The sequence below is a fragment of the Pristiophorus japonicus genome, chromosome 11 (genome assembly GCF_044704955.1).
Source record: "Pristiophorus japonicus isolate sPriJap1 chromosome 11, sPriJap1.hap1, whole genome shotgun sequence".
NCBI classification, from domain to species: domain Eukaryota; kingdom Metazoa; phylum Chordata; class Chondrichthyes; family Pristiophoridae; genus Pristiophorus; species Pristiophorus japonicus.
The window spans coordinates 121,043,590-121,065,344 of NC_091987.1; the positions used below are offsets into that span (position 1 = coordinate 121,043,590).

At 42.7% G+C, this 21,755-nt stretch overlaps 1 protein-coding gene and 1 long non-coding RNA gene across 5 annotated transcripts in view; one reads left to right on the plus strand and one right to left on the minus strand.

Moving 5' to 3' along the window:
• Window positions 1-208: 208 nt before the first annotated feature.
• Window positions 209-16,996, minus strand: LOC139276252 (uncharacterized). The gene is made up of 3 exons (XR_011595881.1): window positions 16,843-16,996; window positions 8,194-8,284; window positions 209-920 (listed from the first exon to the last, which is right to left on the minus strand). It is a non-coding gene; the product is annotated as an uncharacterized lncRNA (long non-coding RNA).
• The window catches only part of rai2 (retinoic acid induced 2), a 100,287-nt gene continuing 94,857 nt past the window's right edge, over window positions 16,326-21,755 (plus strand). For all 4 annotated transcript variants that reach the window (XR_011595875.1, XR_011595876.1, XM_070893966.1 and 1 more), the window contains exon 1: window positions 16,326-16,608. The gene's annotated coding sequence lies outside the window, so the exon portion shown is untranslated. The remainder of the gene's footprint in view (window positions 16,609-21,755) is intronic.

Below are 21,755 nucleotides of genomic sequence, written 5' to 3' on the forward strand. Positions count from 1 at the left end.
ACAATAGATACAATGTGTTGTCAGTACAAAGAGAAAAAATAATTGGATAATTGCCAAGGTACATGTTTATATGCTGGAACAGAAAAAGAAAGTTACACAATTCCTTACTGTAATATCTTAAAGCAGTCCCGGGATTTTTCCAATTGGGTTGTGTTATCAATCATAAATTAATAAAATGAAATATAAATCTTATGTTAATTTGCTTTAAGTAAAGTTGGTTCAAGAAACTGTAATAATTTTGATGCTCTTAGTTTTAGTGAGTGCAAATATTAATGTTTTTTCTGTTTTAAAAAACTATATTGAAGCAATATTTTCCTAATTTTACATTATTTTTGGTAATGTTTCCAAATTTGAAAATATATTTCCACAAATTGCAGTGGTAAGAAATCAATTCCATGTAATCTCATCATCATCATAGGCAGTCCCTCGGAATCGAGGAAGACTTGCTTCCACTCTTAAAATGAGTCCTTAGGTGCCTGAACAGTCCATACAAGAGCCACAGTCCCTGTCACAGATGGGACAGATAGTCGTTGAGGGAGGGTGGGACTGGTTTGCCGCATGCTCTTTCCGCTGCCTGCTCTTGATTTCTGCATGCTCTCGGCGATGAGACTCGAGGTGCACTTCCTACAATTAGGATTGTCTTTGGCCAGGGACTCCCAGGTGTCGGTGGGAATGTTGCGCTTTATCAGGGAGGCATTGAGGGTGTCCTTGTAACGTTTCCTCTGCCCACTTTTGGCTCATTTGCCGTGAAGGAGTTCCGAGTAGAGCGCTTGCTTTGGGAGTCTCGTGTCGGGCATGCGGACAATGTGGCCTGCCCAGCGGAGCTGATCAAGTGTAGTCAGTGCTTCAATGCTGGGGATGTTGGCCTGGTCGAGGACGCTAATGTTGGTGCGCCTGTCCTCCCTGGGAGGACACGTAATCTACGGAGAAGAACATGAATGCTGGATGTTCCACGTGTAAATTAAACAATCACCTAAAGTCTTTTCAGTTTGTGCTAACTTGCAATTGCAGAAACAAGTGGTCAATGATGCCATCATTTATGTTTTTACTGAACTTCACAATCTCATTATAGTGAATACAGGTCATCAGAAAGCAACAAAACATTTTGGACCGCAGAAGTAAAATGCCAATCGCTTTTCAGTTGTTAGAACATTTAAAAATATAGAAATATTTACTGAAATGGAGGCCACTTAACCTCAATTTAGGCCCATCTTAGGCACTGATTTTATACTCTTTCCCTCATACCTTTTTATATTTTTTTAGTTCATTATCCAATGCCTTTTTTGAATGCTGTAATCAATATTATCACCACAGTTCCCACTTGTGACAAAGTACTTAACATTCCAATAAATATTTGCATGAAAGTTTCTTTTATTCTCCATCTTTATGCATCTAGTGCTTATCTTGAGATCATGGCCTTGTACCTTCAGTTTACCTATGAAAGGGGAGCCTGGGAATAGCTTGTGTGCAGAAAAACCAAGGATATATTGGACAACACCTTGCGTGGTAAAACAATGGACAAGGCTAAACAAGATAAAGCTAAATCTGCTGACCCCAACTGCCAGTAGTAAATCAGTTGCAACAATATGTGTCATAGGTCAAACTAACTGCTGACCACAACTGTTTATAAAGTGACTGTTAAGTGTTATATAATGCTGACTGCCTAATTGTTATCGAAATTAAGGTGAACATCTGATAGTAAACAGGAATTAAGACTAATGATGTAATCTAGAAAGTAGGCAGGGACATTGTACAATATGGTGTAATCTAGAAAGTAGGCGGGGATTATGAGTATAAATTTCTATATCAAGTTTTAGAGACTTGGCTAAGGACAGAAAACAAGTTGTCTCCCCACGCGTGCGATTAAAGACTGTTTGAATTATCGATGTCAGACTTGTGTAGAGTATTTTGAAATATTCCACAACAACCTATCAATGGAAATTATCTGTTTATCTTCTCTCTTCTTTTCATCATATTTAATATCTCTTACAAATCCCGTGTGACTTTTCTCATTCTGACAGATTACAAACCGAGCTGCTCTGGGCTAACACACCTCATCCCTGGTATCATCCTGACAAATTTGCATTCTACTTTCCCCAGGGGTATTATTTTCCTCCTATAAGGAGGAGCCCATAACTGCAGACTGTATTCCAGATGAGGTCTAGCCATTGTTTTGTAGAGAGTCATCATGACTTTCTATCTCCAATCTCTCTTGATATAAACCCTAAAATCCCATTCACTGTCTTAATGACCTTTTCTTGCCTGTTCACCCAACCTATAATGATCTATGTATCTGCACTAGATCCATATTGTTCTCTACTGCATTTAGAAATCTACAATTTAAGGTATATTTCCATTCTTTATTCTTATGTATTAACTTGCATATGTTACTTATTCTGCTCGTTCTCTAGCCTGCTTATATCATTCTGGACTCTTGCAATTTGCTACATCTACAATTTGATGTCAATTGATATTCAACCTTTATGACTAAATTCAAGTTATTTATATAAAAGGACCCATCCCAGCACCAAACCTGTGGCACCCTACTAGCCTGCCAGTCTCAGAGCCATCAATTTCTCACGATTCTTTGCTGTTTTATTTTCAGCTACCCTCTATCCATACTGCCACTTTCCTTTTTATGCTACGGGCCCTAATTTTCTCAATTTATTATGCAACACTTTATCAAATGCTTTTGGTAAGTCCATATAAACTATATCCTCTCCATTGCCCTTGTTATGTATGCAACACCTTGTAACCAGCATTCTACCACCACCAGAGGGCACATCTGTTGGAGTCCTAAGGGATCCCAGCATCCCTTGGGAGCACTGCATATAAGCAGGCCTCCTATGCAGTGCCAGCACTCTGGAGTCAGAATAAAGAGACTAAGGTCATACTTACTCAAGTCTACAGTACTCAGTCACATTGCTTTATTTGAGACATAACTGGTGATGAGTAATAGATAACAAACCATCGTGCGAAAATGCAGAGAACTGTTGTTATCCTGGAGAAATTCTCAGAAGGTGACGATTGGGAAGCCTTCGTGGAGCGAGTCGACCAATACTTCGTGGCCAACGAGCTGGAAGGGAATGAGAATGCTGCCAAACGAAGGGCGATCCTCCTCACCGTCTGCGGGGCAACAACCTATGGCCTCATGAAGAATCTTCTTCCTCCGGTGAAACCAACAACCAAATCGTATGAAGAACTGTGTACGCTGGTCCGGTAGCACCTAAATCCGAAGGAGAACGTTCTGATGGCAAAGTATCGATTTTATACATGTCACCGGTCTGAAGGCCAGGAAGTGGCGAGCTACGTCGCCGAACTAAGACGCCTTGCAGGACATTGCTAATTCAGTGAATTCCTGGAGCAAATGCTAAGAGACTTTTTTGTGCTTGGCATTGGCCATGAGGTTATCCTTCGCAAACTATTGACTGTTGAAACACCGAACCTGAGCAAAGCCATAACGATAGCCCAAGCATTTATGTCCACTAGTGATAACACCAAACAAATTTCGCAGCATAAAGATGCATCGGCAAGTACTGTACACAAAGTAACGGCATTTTCAGGCAAGAATGCAGATGGCGGAACATACACGCCTGCAGCTGCACGACCTCAGATGACTCTGAGTCCGCCATCAAGTGTGAAAGCGAGACAATTAACACCTTGTTGGCGCTGTGGAGGCAATCATCGAGCCCAACAATGCCGCTTCAAACACGGTGCAAAGGCTGTGGAACAATGGGACACCTTCAGCGAATGTGTAGACGAGTGCAAACCCTGCAAACCACCACGTTGCAGAGGAAGACCAATCCATGGCGGATCAAACTGAACTAGAGACTTGAACCAAGGAGGCAGAAGTTAACGGGGTACAGACCTTCACCACGAAATGTCCACCGATCATGTTAAAAGTTGAACTGAATGGAATTCTAGTATACATGGAATTGGACAAAGGTGCGAATCAGTCTATCATGAGCAAAAAGGCCTTTGAGAGGCTGTGGTGCAACAAGGCACAAAGGCCCAAGCTGAGCCCTATTCATACCAAGCTGAGAACTTACACTAAAGAGGATCCCTGTAATTGGCAGTGCAGCAGTAAAAGTCTCCTATGATAGAGCGGTACACGAAGTACCACTGTGGATTGTACCGGGAGATCGCCCCACACTGTTCAGCAGAAGCTGGCTGGGAAAAATCCGCTGGAACTGGGACGACATCCGAGCGCTTTCATCCATCGATGACGCCTCGTGCCCAGGTTTTGAGCAAGTTCCCGTCGTTGTTTGAGCCAGGTATCGGAAATTTCTCTGGGGCAAAGGTTCCCGGTACACGACCCATCCACTACAAGGCACGTGCGATGCCATACATGATGCGAGAGAAAGTTTAGATCGAGCTGGACAGCCTGCAACGAGAGGGCATCATCGCGCTGGTTGAGTTCAACGAGTGGGCCAGTCCGATTGTTCCGGTTCTCAAGGGCAATGGCACAGTCAGAATTTGTGGGAACTATAAAGTAACGATTAACCGTTTTTCGCTGCAGGACCAGTACTCGCTACCCAAGGCAGACGACCTATTTGCGACGCTGGCAGGTGGGATGACGTTCACCAAGTTGGACCTGACCTCAGCCTACATGTTACGCAGGAGCTGACGGAATCTTTGAAAGGCCTCATCTGCAGCAACACGCACAAAGGTCTGTTCATCTACAATAGATGCCCGCTTGGGATTCGATCGGCTGCGGCTATTTTTCAAAGGAACATGGAGAGTCTGCGCACCGTGGTTTTCCAGGACGACATAGTGATCACAGGTCGGAACACCATCAAACACTTGCAGAATGTGGAAGAGGTTCTAAGTTGGCTAGTCGTGTGGGACTCCGGTTGAAACGCTCGAAGTGTGTTTTCCTGGCGCCAGAGGTCGGGTTCTTGGGGAAAAGAATTGCAGCAGACAGCATCCGACCCACCGACGCCAAGATGGAGGCTATCAAGAATGCGTCGAGACCACAGAACGTGATGGAGCTGCGGTCGTTCCTGGGACTCAATTATTTTGGTCATTTCCTACCCGGGTTAAGCATCTTGCTAGAACCCCTACATGTGTTGCTACATAAGGGAGATGACTGGGTATGGGGGAAATCACGAGGCTGCTTTTGAGAAAGCGAGAAATCTGTTATGTTCCAACAAACTGCTTGTTCTGTAAGACCCATGTAAACGTTTAGTGCTAGCTTGCGGTGCATCTTCGTACGGGGTCAGGTGTGTGTTACAACAAGCAAACGAATCGGGAACATTGCAACCGGTCGCTTATGCGTCCAGCAGTTTGTCCACGGCCGAAAAAGAAGCTCTGGCATGCATTTACGGGGTGAAAAAAATGCATCAGTATCTGTTTGGGCTTAAGATCGAGTTAGAAACTGACCATAAGCCGCTCATATCGCTATTCTCAGAGAGCAAAGGTATTAATACCAATGCCTCTGCTCGCATCCAAAGATGGGCACTCACGCTGTCTGCATGTAACTATGTAATTCGCCACAGGCCAGGCACAGAGAACTGCATTGATGCTCTCAGTCGGCTACCATTGCCCACCACTGGGGTTGAAATGGCACAGCCTGCAGACATGCTCTTGGTGATGGATGCATTTGAAAACGAAAAGTCACCCATTACGGCCCACCAGATCAGGACCTGGACCAGCCAGGATCCTTTACTGTCCCTTGTAAAAAACTGTGTCCTCCATGGGAGCTGGTCCAGCGTCCCAGCGGAGATGCATGAAGAGATCAAGCCGTTATAGCGGTGCAAAGACGAAATGTCCATACAGGCGGACTGTTTTTTGTGGGGTAATCATGTGGTTTTGCCTAAGAAAGGCAGTGAAACGTTCATACGCAACCTACACAGTATCCACCCAGGCATAGTAATGATGAAAGCTATAGCCAGATCCCATTTGTGGTGGCCCGACATCGACTCAGATTTGGAGTCTTGCATGCGCCAATGCAACATTTGCTCTCAACTGAGCAATGCACCCAGGGAGGCACCACTAAGTTTGTGGTCATGGCCCTCCAAACTGTGGTCTAGGATCCACGTTGACTTTGCTGGCCCGTTTCTAGGCAAAATGTTTTTGGTTGTTGTGGCTGCTTATTCAAAATGGATTGAGTGTGTAATGATGTCTGTAAGCACGTCCACTGCTACCATTGAAAGCCTGTGAGCCATGTTTGCCACTCACGGCCTGCCTGATGTCCTTGTCAGCGACAATGGGCTGTGCTTCACCAGTGCTGAATTCAAGGAATTCATGACCCGCAATAGGTTCAAGCATGTCACATCTGCCCCGTTCAAGCCTGCATTTAACAGCCAGGCAGAACGGGCAGTCCAAACCATCAAGCAAAGCTTGAAACGTGTGTCGGAAGGCTCCCTGCAGACCCGCCTGTCCTGAGTCCTGCTCATTTACCGCAGCAGACCCCACTCACTCACCGGGGTTCCCCAGCCGAGCTGCTCATGAAAAGGGCACTCAAAACAAGGCTCTCTCTCGTCCACCCTGATCTCCATGATCATGTCGAGGGCAGGTGGCATCAACAAAGCATGTACCATGATCGCGCAAATTTGTCACACGATATTGAAGTCAATAACCCTATATTTATACTCGACTATGGACATGGTCCCAAATGGCTTGCTGGCACTGTCGTAGCCAAAGAAAGGAGTAGGGTGTTTGAGGTCAAACTTGCAAATGGACTAACCTGCAGAAAGCATTTGGACCAAACCAAACCGCGATCCACAGACGAGCAACCTGAAGAGGACACCACCAACTTCGACCCTCTGATACACACACAAGTGGTAACCAACATTACAGTTGACCACGAAGCTGAATTCATCATCCCCAGCAGCCCAGCGAAGGCCCAACCAACTCACCTGCACTTGTGTTTGTACCGAGAAGATCGACTAGGGAGCGGAAAGCCCCAGATCGTCTCACCCTGTAAATAAGTGTACTATTGGCTTGTGGGGGAGGGGTTGCAAAGCGAAGAAGTAATGTTATGTATGCAACACCTTGTAACCAGCATTCTGCCGCCACCAGAGGGTGCATCTGTTGGAGTCCCAAGGGATCCCAGCATCCCTTGGGAGCACTGCATATAAGCAGGCCTCCCATGCTGTGCCAGCACTCTGGAGTCAGAATAGAGAGACTAAGGTCACACTTACTCAAGTCTACAGTACTCAGTCACATTGCTTTATTTGAAACATAACAGCCCTGACTATACTTTCTCTTAAAACATTGTCTTAAGTTAGTCAAACATGTTCTGCTCTCCAGGATGCCCTTTAAATATTCATTTTTGTGTTAATCCCTAGTTATGATCTCTAGCAATTTATGGCTAATCGCTTATCTCCTTCCCCATTTTTGACAGAGGTATAATGTTTGCCACTCCGGTTCTTCAACTTGTGTCTCTAATTAATTTTGAAAAATCCTGGTTAGCCAATCTGCTACTTCTTCGCTAGCTTCTTTCAGTATTCTAGGGTGTATACCAGCTGGTTTTGAACAAATCAGTTTTTAGAACCCTTTTAATTACTTTTATTTTACTGGTGTTAATAGTTAAGCATTACAAATATAAGTTCTCTTGTTTGTTGCTCTAAATATCTCTCCCAATTCATCTTTACTTGAGCCTGGGCCAATCCCAATATGTGGCCTCATCTCTCTCTAATCTGACTTCTCTTTGTTTTTGTTGGTATCCTTTACCCAGTGGCTCTGTCGATGCCCTAAACTCTGCTGCAGCCCCCGTTGCTATTTTATCACTTGCTGCTCTTGAAATATTTTTAAACAGGGCAAGGAAGACATTTATTCAATGCATATAAACTATATTCATGGAGTTCTTAATGATAAGAATATGGACAGAATGCTCTGCTTCAGATTCAGAAAGATTCCAGTATTGCCACGGTCATAGTACGTTTGATTGTTGTCCAAAGGCAATGATTGCAAACTTATGTAATGAATAGACTAGGAGGAAATATGAATTTAGCAGTTTAAAAAGTAATGTAGACTGTAAACCCAAAGAACTATAACGCGATTTAAATATCTCTCGCGCACACAGGTTACACTCTTGTCATATATAAACAGGGCCAGTCATTGAAAATAACTGAGACTTGCATGGCTGAAATTCTCTACGTATCTTTAAGTGGCCCTGTCCTGGTCCTGTTACTTGCGGTGTGTGTGTGTTTGGGACATGGCAGTACATGGGGCGTCAAAGCCACAAACCTTTCCATTCCCTCGATTCCGTGGGACAGCAGAGTGTGCGCGCGCCGGCTCCCGGGTGGGCAGCTCGAGGGGTGGGGTGATTGACAGCCAGCTGTGGGGGGCAAAGAGGACAAGTGAGGTCGCGAGTCCAGTCAAATGATGCATAATTAGACGATGGCAAACTGTGCCACCCACTCCCCCGCCCACGGAGCGGCTCGTTTACAATGAATGAATTGCATTTCCGTTTCAGCACCATAACTGCACTATATCTGAATGCCAACCACCGATAGCAAGCACGTGTTTGCATTTTGCACACTGGTTTGCTGCCTTGCTCCGCTCTGACAGTGACAGATACAATCATTTCCTGCACAAAAAATCGGTGCGGTGACGCTCCAGGTGTCGGTGGGGGGGCGAGCTGCAGGCTGCAGCTTCCACTCAATGCACTTTCTTCACACACAGGCTGTCGCCACGCGAGCTGTACTCGAGCTGGTCCCTTTGGGAGCCAACATGCTTAATGTCTACAGATAATGTCAAACTGTCGGCAAATTAAGGGCCACCACGTTTCACGGCAGGTTGGCTTCATCAAACCTCATGAATACCTATTCTGCAAGTCTGTTCATTTCTGCTACATTTTAGTGCGTGTTTAAAAACAAGTAAAGGTAATCAAAATAGGCTTAACTGTGCCCAGGAGTCTGATTTTGAGTTGTTCTCACATCCCACTAGGAATATCTATTTTTTAATTACCTGTTTCGCATTATTTCTCATACATGGCTGTTTATCTTTGTATTATAACCGCATTTCGAAAATGCAGAATGTGAAATGAAGCAATTTCCCGACAAATTCACTCCTATACGAAAAAACAGTGATTTTCGCTGAAATTTGGTTTAATAAAAATAAAATTGTAAGATAGGGAAAAACCGTGGTTCTTTTACCGTGTCCAATAAATTAAATGAAACTAATTGCTGAGACTTCACAACTCTATCTTTGTGTAAATTACATTTCTGACAACTAGATTTTGTTCCTGAGAGTAATTGTATATGGATATCACCAAGCTCAGGGCTTTTGTAAAGTGGAGGTGGGAGTAATTTAAACGATTAGGACAACGTTACAACAGGTGCAGTAAAAATTGGGTCATATTTACATTTTAAAAGCTGCACACTTAACATGCGAAATCTTAATTTTTTTTCCCCTCTGTTTAATAATTAGTACTGAAAGCTTATATTTGGAATATACATCAGATTTCATTAGAAACCTTGAGATGTATAATGCAATTTGAAATAGTCAATCATTCTGCATTTATCGCTTCAAATTACTTTAAGAAATGACAGTTTCTTCTGCTTTATAAAATTTGAATATAGTCATGTCTGCTAGTTCAACCAAAATCTACTTGCATTAGCCTAATTAAATCCCATTAACAACAGCTTATTACCATTAAGCCCACCAGAACTCACTCGGCTGGTCTCTTACCATCTGCCTTCCCTGTGGGTGCTGTTTTATGTGAACTGAAAAATTACAAAATGCACAAGCTCAAATATAGAGAAATGAATAGTTTTTAATAAAGGTTTCCTTTTAAAGCCTCCATCTTGCTGAGATGTGAATTATTCTCAAAATTGTGCAGTATGGAATTAATATTAGTTTATAGTGCAGAATATTTTGGGCTCTAAAAACCTACCACCAATTTACTTTGCCTAATATACTTTATTTCTGGTCATTAGCATTTTCCTGTTAATCTCAACTTTCATTTCCAATTTTCTTGGCTATTTAGAAGTAGCTTTCTATTTTGGTTTTCCATTTCCCTTTAGGCCTACGAAAATAAATTTAAAATACCGACAATTAATTTTGCTGCACTTTTAGTACTTTATTTCATATTTTCAAAATATTCAATGTATTTTAAATATTTGCAACTCAAGTATAAAAAATGTTTACAAAGACATCTAGTTGACAAGTAAAATATTCTCTTTTGGACTTTCACAGTGATTTCAATTGAACTGATAGCCTGACCTCATAAATTGATCAGTTGAAATACAGTCATGGTTGGCACATTTTTTAAAAGAATCATTTTGTTTGGAGGATTTGGCAAAAAGTCAGTTTACAAACTACATTGCTACTCTTTAAGGTTGAAGCATCCCTTTTTGGCAAATCCAGAACAATGTGTACCTTGAAATTATACAATGGGTCCTTCATAATGATTAAAGTGTATACAGTTACCTTATTAGTCTGAACACTTAATGAAAGATGAAGACTTTAATCTCCATTTGAAGACCATTGCACAAAACCAGTCTCAAAGGTGTTTGTTATAAATGGGTTTCAGTTTATTATGTACTAACAAAAACACTTCCTGTAAGAGATATAAAATAACCAAAAACTGAGTGTTTTATAAAGCTGTAATTTAATCAAAGGATTTACATGATATCATAAAGCGCAGGAATGAAACTTAAGCAGATTGTTACTATCATCTTAGGCCAAATATCAGTTTACAGGCTTGAACATGGTCCCTGGTATCTATTAAGTTTAATAATGCGCACTATTTCATTTCTGTGGGCAGTATTCAATTTTAAACCATGGAAGGTCATGACTTGAAGCTTACCAAACAATACCTACAGTCGATTACAGGGAAATTCTGTCTATGCGTATGTAGAATAGAGAGTGTGTAACAAGGCAGTAACTCCATTACTGGGCTCACCTGATGAACTAATCTACAAGCGTAGAAATTGAGCAATTTGTGAATGTCACATAAGCCAAGAGATAAAGGATTATTGAATGTTTCAATTCCCAGTATTTCTTATTATGCACAATAATAACTGGCAAAGTTGCCGTACACCAACATCCTACTGGAAATGGAGCTGTGTTGGCTGTCACTCCAGGAAATAGTAACTGAAAACATTGAAAAGATACATGCTATCTGCATATAATGTAGTGTTAAGGATTGAACAGCTGTGATATCTGATCTGAAGACGAGGATGCACAATGACTCTTGGTAGTTTACCAAAAAAAATGTCAGGTGCTTAAATCATGAGGTCAAAGAGCATATCCTTTGCACAACATGCTTACTTGATTTGCTTTTTCTTACCCAGTTACATCCTACATATCGATTATAGTACAAACACATTTGCTTTTGTTGAGGGGATTAAACTATCACAGAAGACTATTTTGTACTTTGCAGGGCAGTTTCAATACTGGAATATAGTCATATTGCAATCGGTCAGAGGTGGGACACTGGTAGCAAACTGTGGGATCATTTTTTATCTTATGTTTTTAATTATAATAGATATTGCAGCAATGGAAAAATAAAGAAAAACACAAAACTGTGTGAAAGGCTGTCATTATTCATATATGTGTGTATCGGATAGTGTGTTACTAATTTTGGTTTTCAGAAATTTCTACTGCAAATAAACCATTAATATTTAATGAATGTGTCTTATATACGGTAACATCATATGACAAATGATGTAACTTTTTCCAGTCAATTATTGGAACATGTCACATATATCTAGTATGACTGGTAAATAGTTTTACTGTCCATTGATATAAATTACTTTAGTGAATTATCCCTTAAAAGCTCTGTCCATTAATTTAATCCAAAATGCTTTTAATAAAAACAACTTGCATTTATATAGCGCCTTTAACACACAAGAACATCTCACGGCGTTCACAAAATTTGACACTGAGCCACATGAAGAGATATTAGGACGGGTGCCCAAAAGCTTGGTCAAAGAAATAGCTTTTAATGAGTATCTTAAAGGAGGAGGAAAGAGAGGTAGAGAGGCGAAGAGGTTTATGGAGGGAATTCCAGAGCTTAGGGTCCAGGCAGCTGAAGGCATGGTCGCCAATGGTGAGGTGATGGAATTTGGGGGTGCGCAGTAGGCAAGAATTGGAGGAACACAGTGATCTCGGAGGGTTGTAGGGCTCGATGAGGCTACAGAGATAGGGAGGGTTGTGGCTATGATGGGATTTGAACACAAGAATGAGAATTTTAGATTTGAAGCTTTGCCGAACTAAGAGCCAATATAGGTCAGCAAGCAGAGGTGTGATGGGTGAATGGGATGGTGTGAGTGAGGACACCGGCAGCATAATTTTGGATGAGCTGATGTATATGGAGAGTGGAAGTTGGGAAGATGGGAATAGTCAAGTCTGGAGGTAACAAAAGCATGCATTCTCATCCTTGTGTTCAAATCCCTCCATAGCCACAGCTAGCCAATGGGCTGAGGCAGGGGCAGAGATGTGTGCTATTCCCGAGGTGGAAGTAGGTGGTCTTGGTTATACAAAGGATATCAGGTCGGAAACTCAGCTCAGGTCAAACAGGATGTTGAGATTGCAAACAATCTGGTTCAGGCTGAGACAGTGACCAAGGAGGGAGAGGGAGACAGTGGCTAGAGAATGGAGTTTGTGACGTGGATTAAAGGCTTTGGTATTCCCAATATTTAATTGGAAGAAATTTCTGTTTATCCAATATTGTATGTCGGGCGAGCAGCATGAGAAATCAGAGGCAGTGGATGGATCGGGAGAGGTGGTGATGAGATAGAGCTGGGTGCATCCAGAATCTGATATGTTTTCAGATTATGTAGCCAAGGAGCAGCATGTCGATGATAAATAAGGTGGGCGGGGGGGGGCAAGGATAGATCCTCATAGGACTCCAGAGTCCAGAGGTAATGGTGTGAGAGTTGTAAGAGAAGCCATTGCAGGAGATTCTCTGGCTACGACTGGACAGATAGGAATATAACCAGGAAAGAGCAGTCCCACTCAGCTGGAGGAGAGGCGTTGCAGGAGGATGGTGTGGTCAACCATGTCTAAGGCTCTAGACAGGTTGAGAAGTATGAGGTGGGATAGTGCACCATGATCATAGTCACATAGGATGTAATTTGTGACTTTGATAATGGCCATTTCAGTGCTGTGACAGTGGCAGAAACTGAGTGGAAAGGTTGAAACGTGGAGTTGTGAGAAAGATGGGTAAAAAGATTTGGGAGGCAATAACACATTCATGAACTTTGGAGAAGAAAGGGAGGTTGGAGATGAGGCAGTAGTGCAAGGCCAGAGATCAAGTGTATTTTTTTGAGGGGGTTAATGATGGCTGACTTGAAAGACAGTGAGGCAGTGTAGAGGGAACCGTCAACAATATCAGCTAGCTTTGGTAATGAAAGTTGGGTGGTCAGCAGTAGGGTTGAGGGAGCAGGAGGTCGGTCTCTGAGAGAGTATGAGGGGAGATAGGAGAAAAACTCGAGAAAGATATGAGTTCAAAGCCAAAATGCCTTCAGTGAGCCAAACAGAATGTAGCTCAGATTGTCAAGATGTTCATAAACTAGAGAACAAGATAATTAGTCATGGAATATATTATTAAGGTCTCTGTGTATATGCACAACAACAACTTGTATTTATATAGAACCTTTAATGTAGTAAAACGTCCCAAGACACTTCACAGGAGTGTTATAAGACAAAAATTTGACACCGAGCCACATAAGGAGAAATTAGAACAGATGACCAAAAGCTTGATCAAAGAGGTAGGTTTCAAGGAGCGTCTTAAAGGAGGAAAGCGAGGTAGAGAGGCGGCGAGGTTTAGGGAGGGAATTCCAGAGCTTAGGGCCTAGGCATATACAAGTAAATGCACGTCAGTACATACATGATAGAGGCACAATTTTGGAAACTGCTATTTCATCCAGATAAGAAAGTACTTCAATTTCTATAGCCCTTTTCACGACCTTACGACATCCCAAAGCGCTTTACAACCAGATGACTCAGGTGAGAGTGCTACCACTGAACCAATGTTGACACCTTGGTTGCAGCTAGTTGGAGTGTATTTGGCTGTTAAAGACAACTAAAGGTTTCTACTAAAGAGGTTTGCATAGGTAGTAGCAGTAGCCAGAGGAAAAGTTGATAATAGCTTTTAAAGTGGATAGTAGAAGAATCCTTTGAGCATGTATCTGGTGTTGTTGGTGTTTGAGATAGATTTAGTGCTCATCAAACCAGGTGATGTTGGTATTGAGAAATGGAACTCCTTCCTACTTTGGGTAGTCAATGTCAGTGTTATGCACTGCCAGAACATGTTGGAGTATTGTGAATGAAACTTTACTATGCATCTAACAACAAAAAAGCCATGGTTGAATCATTGGGTGGAAATAAAAAAGGAGAGAAGTATGGAGTTAAAAACAAATTCTGGAAATACACAAAAGGTCCATTAGCAGCTGGAAAAAAAAGATGTTTCTGGCGGAGACTCTTCAGAACTCAACAGTTGAATTGCTTTTAGTACAAAAATAGCAGTAAGTGGCAAGGAAACATTGATACCGTATTGGGATGAGATGCACGATTATATATAAACATTTAAGACGAGGAGTCAGCACAGCATTCTACTTCACAGTTAGCACTTGTGAAATCATTGCTCAGTTTAGAAAATGTAGGATGAAGACTTGTAAAACTACAATTGCTGTTGGAAGTTTCAAACTACATTTAGTTGTCTTTATTTCTATTAATTATGGTCATTATTTCCCTGCAACATGATAAAGACCTGAGTCCTGTAGCATGTTTTGGGACATATTACCCCTCTGCTGCTATATTGGGGTAGAATGTGCAATAATGGGCAAACAAGTATCATAGAATCATAGAAATTTACAGCATGGAAGGAGGCCATTTTGGCCCATCATATCCGTGCCATCCGACAAAGAGCTATCCAGCCCAATCCCACTTTCCAGCTTTTGGTCCATAGCCTTATAGGTTACGGAACTTCAAGTGCATATCCAAGTACTTTTTAAATGTGGTGAGGGTTTCTGGCTCTACCATCCTTTCAGGCAGTGAGATCCAGACCCCCACCACCCTCTGGGTGAAAAACTTTCCCCTCAAATCTCCAACATCTACCAATTACTTTAAACCTATTCCCCTGGTTGTTGACCCCTCTGCTAAGGGAAATAGGTCCTTCATATCCACTCTATCTAGGCTCCTCATAATTTTATACACCTCAATAAGATCTCCCCTCAGCCTCCTCTGCTCCAAAGAAAACAATCCCAGCCTATCCAATCTTTCCTCATATTGAAAATTCTCCAGTCCAGGCAACATCCTCGTAAATCTCCTCTGTACCCTCTCTAGTGCAGTCATATCTTTCTTGTAATGTGGTGAGCAGAACTGCATGCAGTACTCTCATCATCATAGGCAGTCCCTCGAAATCAAGGGAGACTTGTTTGCACTCTAAAACTAAGTTCTCAGGTGACTGTACAGTCCAATATGGGAATTACAGTCTCTGTCACAGGTGGGACAGACAGTCATTAAAGAAAAGGGTGGGTGGGAAGTCTGCTTTGCCGCACGCTCCTTCCGCTGCTTGTTTTCTGCATGGTCTCGGCGACGAGACTTGAGGTGCTCAGTGCCCTCTTGGATACTCTTCCTCCACTTAGGGCGGTCTTGGGCCAGGGATTCCCAGGTGGCGGTGGGGATGTCGCACTTTATCAAGGAGGCCCTGTGGGTGTCCTTGAAACATTTCCTCTGCCTACCTGGGGCTCACCTGCCGTGTAGCAGTCATCGCTAGAATCCTCCTCAACCGTCTTCTCCCTTTGGCTGAAGAGCTCCTCTCGGAGTCACAATGTGGATTCCGTCCACTAAGGGGTACAACGGACATGATCTTCACCCCGCGACAACTACAGGAGAAATGCAGGGAACAGCACCAACCCTTGTACATGGCCGCCTTTGACCTCACAAAGGCCTTTGACACTGCCAACTGTGGGAGACTATGGAGTGCCCTCCTCCGTTTCAGCTGCCCCAAAAACTTGTCCCCATCCTCCGCCTGCTCCAGATGACATGCAGTACTCTAGCTGTGGCCGAACTAGTGTAGAAGAAGAAGGTAAAACCTACAATGAAAAGTGCTTGGAAATATTATTTTAATTACCCCAAGCATTAAAAAAAGAGAAATGTCTATTCATTCGAAATCTAAATCCGTTTGTATTGACCTGTCTGTACGCAAGCCTGGAAGGACGACGTAGGGTGTTGCAGTTCCAGTAAAACCTTGCTTTATAAGGTGATCCCCCAAGTGTCAGAGAGAGAGGGTGTGAGGGCTGCTGGAGGCTCCCGGTGGCTGTGCCCGGGATGAAAGGAGCTCCACCGACTCCCAATGGGCGGGATGTTGATGTGATGTGGTGGGGGCGGTGCGCGCGCAGCTTGTCACCTCTGCTCTGCTCGCCTCGGCCGGCGGAGCGGCTCCTGCTCGGAAAGCGGCAGCGCTTCACACAAGGCACCCGGATCGCAATCCGCAGTCTGGCTGAGCGGCAACGACGCCCAGCATCAAACAACACGCACCAAAAAAAATAACCCCTCCAACCACCACCACCACCAAGCCAGACAGGGAAGGACATGTAACCAGAGGAAGCTCATGCACACAGCCCAGTACAAGGCGAGGCTGCTGCTGCTGGGTATAACAAAATTCTGCTCTCTCCTTGAAGACCGGTAATGAATGAAGACAAGAAGGTAAGTGTCAATTAAAAAAAAACAACAACCTGGACGGGAACCCTTCATGAAACATTTAAAAAAAGAGCCAGTGTCATCAAATATTCAATGTGTAGCAGTCTGATACTGACACTGATACATTGTCACCAGTCCCAGAGCCCAGGCTGCGAATGAGGAATGGAAGCCAGAGGCTCTGTTCATCCTCCTGTTTGTGTGACAATTTTATTTATTTATTTTTTAAAATTCATATCTTACATTTTGAGGTCCGGCTGCCGAATTCCACCGCCAGAAAAGGGTCCGTCGCTTTATTCTACTCCAGCTGTTCAATAAAAAGTAAAGCCATTTCGCCTTATTTTCTTTTGTCAAACACTGCGTTAAGTCGCAGTCTTGTGGAAATCGAGCCTCTCGCTTTTGCCATTTGCGTAAACCTACGTGTTAATGTTACCAGGCTCATGATAACGTGATGCAATCGCATCAATTGTGTCTCATCGAGTTACTAGATCTAAAACTGCCTTTTAAAAAAAAACTTGACAATCAGACAGCCCAGTTCACCGTGTTCCCTATCAAACGTTGGCAAATGTAACGCGGAAAGTGCGTCTATTTTAATTATCGATTCCAAAAAAAATGTAAATTAAAAAAAAACATTTACTGAAATAATAAAGGGAATTTATTGAACGCTCCCACCGGCTGGTTTCCACCTTTATATAAACCAAGAGGATTACGCATTGACCCCCCCCCCCCCCCCCTTCTCTCACACACACACACAAACGTGTGGTACGGTTTTTTCTGACAGCGGCAAGAGCTGTTCTGTGTTGTGTTTGAAGCGGAGAGGATCCCCGCCAGTGGCGGTCTCCAGCTGCTGGGAACCGTGTTGACAAACACGGTCTGCATTTGGCCGCAGTGTAACTGTATCGGTCTCTGGAGTGGGCGAACTGGAGATGTGCGGCGGTTGCCAGAGTTGACACAACAAGACCCCTCATAAGCACCTACAAAAATAGCGTTGATTATTAACGCTCCAAGTGCTCTCTAATGGACACAGGGTTAAAACAACGACAAAATAATAATAATAATGTATTTAGCATAAATTTACTCTCGATATTCAAAGCAGCGTCTGAAACATCGCGATCTGCGGGAGCCTTTGGAGTCTTCCTTGGGTCCCAAACCCCCCTCACGCTCTTTTTTTGGGGGATTGACTGTTCTTCCATTTAAACTGCACATTTTCAGGTGCGTGCGATATTCGCTGTCGGAATATTCCCCCTAAAATCTGAAGAAAATCATGATGTATTTGTTTATTTTGATAGTGAGATATTATGGACCGTAAAAGGCAGATCTTTTAACATCAGCGAGTTTTTTTCAGTTTTAATTTAGGAAATGTAGGTTGTAAACAAAAGGTTAATTATATAAAGCGAAACAATTGTTGGAAATATGGTGCTAAATATCCTGTGTCACTGCTCGGATTTAGCTGCTTTTCCGGGTTTTTAATTGATGGTTATGCGCGATAGCCACAATTTACTTCATTTATTGCAGTTTGAAACAAAAAAGGTCGCGATATTTTTGAGGGGAGCGAGCAAACCTCAGTTTAGTTTAAAAGCAGAGCGTGTGGTTATTGAGAGATTTAATAATCAAAGGCAAGTTACCCTTTGAACTGTCAGTGTGTAAGCAAAATGGACCAGAAAAACCCGCACACGGTTCTTCAACAGGAACGGCGGGACCTTTTGTGCAATATACAGAAAGACCAAATCCAGGGGCCGGATGGCTTACATTGAAATACATTAATTTCTTGTACATTGCTTTTATTAGTAAACTGGCGAATGACCACTGTCTGAACAGAGTATTGGGTCAAATATTAATTTTGGAGTTTAGTCATTTTATAAATTGGCAGGATTTTAGAGGTTTCATTGAATGATTTAGATGGCTGACCAGTTAGCAACAAAACATTTTCTTTTCCCCACCTCATGAATTAGTGGTGCCATATTCCAACTTTGATGACAAGATTACCAAAGTTGGAAACTTGGTAATACTGAATTCGATCAACATACAGACCACAGTGATTTTCTCCAACATATCACACTGGATTGTCAACTGTTGTCTGCTCACAGAGAGATTTTTAGATGAGGTGGCCGAAATTAATAAGAAATGGTCTGACATCAAGACAAGGTGACAGGAGGAAGGTAGCCAGTCTTGGGACGTGTTGGTGGTGGTGGTCTTTCTGTTTCATCAGTCATTCTTTTGAGACTGGAAAGGCCACCGATAACGAACCCATGAGCTGGCATCAGTCAAAACCAGGAGTTGATCTTCACCATGGACTAGTAAGACTGCCCTCCACCAGATGCAACAGTAATACTGATCAAAGCACAAGGAAACACGTGTAGGTTTATGAGCTAAGAATTCCCACTTGCTATATTTTTAATTTGTGGGGTGTCTAGAATGGTGACCTTCAAGAGAACAGAGTGTCATACATTAAACAGTTGCCGTGGTAATCTAAGGAAAAATACGCAATTACACAAAATATCCAAAATATTTTTTAAAGATTAGATGCATTTGCTTGATGTGCTTGTTTTGAGGTGGCATGGAAAGATCCATTTCTCGGCAAAGTTTAATTTGAACACTAAAGCAGGATGAATACATGTAGATAGGAAGGTCATTGAACCCAGCATCTACACTGAGTAACAGTTAAAAGTACCTAAATACAGTAATAGTATATGCAGTGTATTTCAGAAGCACATTATTCTAGTGATAATTTATTTACATTTAATTGTGCACATTGCTGAAAAGTATCTTTCATTAAAATATGTTAAAAGTTGCAATGATTTAAAAACAATTATTGATCACCATTACTAGCAGCAAAGTGCTTCAGAATTTGCATTAAACACCCAAGTCCTGATGTATCTACAGATTTAAATGCTTTTATGTTCATCTAATGATAAATCCTAATTTATGCAAATTAAGTTATATATGCAGTAGTTAATTACAAAGATGTGATATTTAATTAATTACATTTTTTGAATACTTTGATAAAATACTCTACCTTAAATAATTGATTTAAAGCCACATTTGGAATAAAGGTGTATTTGGTATCTTTTTTTGCATCACTCTCTTCCTCTCATACTACGTTTTTACTTCTCTGTTTAACCAGGAAGCCAGGTTAATCCATGCAGCAGCCTTCTGCATGACTGTTGTCAATGCAGCACCATTATAAACCTGTAAATAGAAACTGTGCATATAGCAGAGTGAGAGACACCTGTCAGGATTCACTGTCCCAAAGGTGCAGTAAACTGCTTCTGTTAAGTTCTTCACCTAGCAGGATCAGCAAGAATGATAAAAGTTGTCATGGCTGAGGTTGGTGCATTTGGCTAGCTGGCAATATTAGAACTCGGGCATGCACCCTCTGAATTACAAAATATGTCACCCCTTAATAAAATATTTTGCAATAAATAAAAAGGACATTGAAAGGTATGAGAGGGTTTTGATTTAGATTTTATTAAATGTAAGTGATTCCATCGTCATAGAGAAGACTAAAGTAGTATTAGGTAAAAGACTATCACATGCCATATTTTCCAGTGTCTCATTTTTGGATTATGACCATTTTTGGTAGATAACATATTACCGTCAGTGGATTGTAACATAAGTAAAAATCAGAAGCGCGGTAATTAGAACTTCTTCCCCACTCTTTTTTCCTATTGCATATAAATTCAAATATAACATAAGTTGGAAAAGGTAATTGTTCCAGAGAATAAACTGAAGGCTTGTCAGATGTAATGAGTGTAGTACAACCTATCAATCATAGCAGACTGTATTGAACAGTTTTCTGAGCTCAGATGTGGGTATATAAGTGCAGTGGTTTGTCTACTGCAGACCGCCATTTAGCCATGATTTTCTTGGTCGTGTGCTAAAGCGCACTAAGCTGACTGACTGCAGCTTGATGAGGTCAGCTCATTTCAATAATTAACATCAGCACATCTTTGGACTGAGAAACAGCTTGAATTTATTTTTGGGGGGTAGAATTGAGAGAGCTATGAAAGATCTCACCAACACTCAAATTTAAAGAGGTGTTATTTAAAGATAAGTGGCTGCATATGAAGGCAAATATTTTTCAGCCTTTATCAAGGCTCACACTGGAATTGAAATATTTGTCAGCTTCGGCTAAGCCTGTGGGTGAAGAGGGCTGTGCAGGTTCGGCTAAGGCTGTGGGTGACGGGGGCAGTGCAGGTCTGACTCAGGCTGTGGGTGACGGGGGCAATGCAGGCCTGACTCAGGCTGTGGGTGACGGAGACAGTGCAGGTTCGGCTAAGCCTGTGGGTGACGGGGGTAATGCAGGTTCGGCTAAAGCTGTGGGTGGCGGGGGAAGTGCAGGTCTGACAGGCTGTGGGTGACGGGGGCAATGCAGGTCTGACTCAGGCTGTGGGTGACGGGGGCAATGCAGGCCTGACTCAGGCTGTGGGTGACGGAGACAGTGCAGGTTCGGCTAAGGCTGTGGGCGACGGGGGCAATGCAGGTTCAACTAAGGCTGTGGGTGACGGGGGCAGTGCAGGTCTGACAGGCTGTGGGTGACGGGGGTAGTGCAGGCCTGACTCAAGCTGTGGGTGACGGAGACAGTGCAGGCCTGACTCAGGCTGTGGGTGACGGGGGCAATGCAGGTCTGACAGGCTGTGGGTGACGGGGGCAGTGCAGGCCTGACTCAGGCTGTGGGTGATGGGGACAGTGCAGAAGTGGTGAGGAAAAACAAAGTGAAAGAAAACCCAGTGTGAAGCACAAAAAAGAGAATCTGCGGTTAAATGATGGAGTGATGTAGTCCTGACCCCAAAATTTTAATAGCTGGCAAAGTGGACATGCTATTGCATGAGGTGGGTGTGAGAAAGGTTACCCTGTTCGGCAGTTCGTGGCACCATCTGCAGGGACAACAGAGCACCCTGTCTATCGGAAGGTGGCAGCCAGGCTCAGTAGTCCATACAGTATCTGCAGGACTTGGGAACGGACGTGAGAGAAGATGGACAAAGGAATGTGGCATGGTAAGACTACCGAACAGTACCATTTGCCAATTCAGGGGCCCAAGAACACGTCACAAAGTGTTGCTTGTCAACTTGTTCCATATTTATTGCTTATGTGTGGCTAGTCTTGCAGCTCTTACATTGCATCTTGTGCATACCCATATCATTCTAAGGCACCAC